Raw genomic sequence first — 2,740 nt, 5'->3', positions numbered from 1 at the left:
CCCCAGGAAGAATCAAACCAGGCTTTCTATCAGCCATTTTGAATAAACAAAGTAGATTTTGTAATTTGTTACTATTCTTTTTATTTCATTTGGATCTGTTGTGATGTTGCTCTTTCTGTCTCTAACTCTAGATATAGGCATCTTCTCTTTCTTTTCTAATTCATCATTTTATTGGGAGCTCTTAAAGATGTCATAACATTTCATAATTCAAAAAGTTCAAGCATAATTGTACAGTTACTACCACAATCAGCATCAAAACATTTTATTTCTTCTCAAACTCCTTGATGGCACCTCGCCTTTCCCCCTCCCTTCCCCACCCTTCCAGACAGGAAACCTTGTTGTTATTATTATATATTATAATCAATTTTTATTTTATATGTATATCTCCTACAATTCTGTTATTCACCCACCTCGAATGGAGTTTTATAGCCATCATTAAGTACACCAATTTTGTCAAATCTTTCAAAGCACCATTTTCTCTTCCCCCCCTATTATTTTCTAAGTAATTTACCTTTACTATCATCTTTATGATTTATTTCCTTCTGGTTAAAGATTTATCTTGTTGCTCTTGTCCTGTTTGAGGTATTGTGTTAAGGTCTTGATTTTGGATTTCTCCTCTTTTTTCCTGTGTGCATTGACTGCAATATTTTTCTTCTGATATTTACTCTTACTAGATGCCAAAGGTTTTGGTATGTTGTGTTATTGTCCTCAATTATTTCAAGGAATTTCTAATTTTATCACTCTTTTGTTACATTTTCTGAGTCGTTTTTAAGTAGTACCCTGTTTAGTCTCCATGCGTTTGGCTTCATGTTCTATTTCTTTTGATTGTTTATTTCTAGTTTTATAATATTGTAGTCTGAGAAATTTTATTGTAGGATCTCAATGATTTTAATTTATTAAGGCTTGTGTTGTGGCTGCTCCACTAGAGTATCTATCCGTTGCACTGGAGATTAATGTACATTGTATTGTTGTGGAGTGGGGTTCACTGCTTATGTCTAGGAGAGCACTCAGTTTGATTCTGTTGTTTAACTCTTCTTGCTTTTATTTTTTTAGTTCTTGAGTTTCTTTTTGATGATATGTCTGTCCTACAGAGTAGAATATTGAAGTCTCCTGGTATTATTCCTACTTGTCTATCTCTTCAACTCTATGGTGATTTGATAGATATAATTTGAAGATTCATTGTTGAGGGTATATATTTTATGATGGTATGTCTTCTTGTCTAGTATTCTTTTATTCATTTGTAGAATTCATTCTTGCCTCTCATGTTATTTGCCTGAGGTCTATTATCAGTGATTTAAATCTCCGCTCCTGTTTTTTTGTTATTTCCTTGGATGTGGTAAATTTTTTCCACCCTTTAATTTTTAATTAATTATTTTTGTTTAAAGTGTGTCTCTTGTAGACAGCAATATAAATGGGTCTTTTTTTAAAATAGAAATTTGTCTTTATTTTCCATCGTCCTTATTTGGTTGTTTGTACCCACTCAGTGGCCTGAGCTGTGGGGGCTGCGGACCAGTCTTCAGTGGCGGGCTGAGCGCTCCAGGCTTCCGTGGGGAATCGCTGGATCGGCACTGAGAACACTTGCACGCGTTCAGACCAGTTGGCCCCCTGGGCTGAGCTGCAGTAGACTACGGAGCAGGAGCAGTCCACTCACCCTGATACTCTTGCTGGGTCGCAGCCTTTTCAGAGCAGCCTGCTCTTCCTTTTCAGTCTCCTCTGAGTCTCTGTAGAAGCAGAGATCAGGCATGACCTCCCACTTCCTAGGCCAGCACCCACCACATCAGGCCCACCAAGTGAGCTCCCTTGTGGTTCCGTGGGATGGCAATGTCCACTTGGCGCAGAGGAGAATCTCTGTGACACAGAGCAATGGGGGGAAAAGTAACATAAGAGAACTGTGTGAGGGGCTGGTGCTCAGCCCTGGGGCCAGTCACCACTAGGAGCCATGGCTCCCGGAAGGCGGCCTGCATCTGGTTAGCGAAGGTTCCTGGAGTGAAGTGCCCAGCAGATCGAGTAGCTCCAGGGGCGACAGCAAACGTCAGCACAGTGGGCTGGCTGGTATTTCTGGAAGATAGGACGCTGATGTCAGCAGGGTTTCCAATGGCAACAATGGCACAAGCTGCCAACAGACGCTTCTCCCAGGTCCTCTTCCGGTTTATGAAGGAGATGCCATCACTTTTCTGTTTGTAGATGTTCCGTCTGGAAGTCAAGGTTGGTGCCACCTAAATGGGTTCCTGCAGCAAGGAAGGTGAGGGCATCCTCCTTAATCTGCAGGACGGCCAGGGCTCCGGACTTTGTTAAAATTTCCCTTTTAAGTTACCATGGGAACCAGGACAACGCCCTATGAACCCTGCTCTGGGTAGCACAGAAAGGGGTCTTGTTTTTAAATCTAGTTTGCGACTCTCTTTTGATTGATGCGTTTAATACATCGACATTCAGAGGATTTATTGTGCTTGCGTTACTTTCACGTTTGTTTGCTGTTGTTGATTCTCTCTCCATAGTGATACCTTTACTATTTAAAAAAAAATTTTTTGTTTTCTTTTTTTGTTTTTTTCTTTTAAAAAAAAATATTTTATTGGGGGCTCATACAATTCTCATCACAATCCATGCATACATCCATCCATTGTGTTATGCACATATGCACATTCGCTCTTTTTTCTTTTTAATCATTTTATTAGAGGTTCATACAACTCATCACAATCCATACGTACATCAATTGTGTAAAGCACATTTGTACATTCATTGC

The 2,740-nt window shown here is 39.8% G+C and overlaps 1 pseudogene; it reads right to left on the bottom strand.

The window, feature by feature from the left end:
• Positions 1–1,458: 1,458 nt before the first annotated feature.
• LOC101656798 overlaps positions 1,459–2,740 on the bottom strand; it is a 95,586-nt pseudogene continuing 94,304 nt past the window's right edge.

The sequence above is a fragment of the Echinops telfairi genome, unplaced genomic scaffold, assembly GCF_000313985.2.
Source record: "Echinops telfairi isolate 266 unplaced genomic scaffold, ASM31398v2 ScPeMD7_7468;HRSCAF=8506_0, whole genome shotgun sequence".
NCBI classification, from domain to species: domain Eukaryota; kingdom Metazoa; phylum Chordata; class Mammalia; order Afrosoricida; family Tenrecidae; genus Echinops; species Echinops telfairi.
Note: the sequence above shows the minus strand (reverse complement) of the source record. Positions and strands in the feature narration are given on the sequence as shown.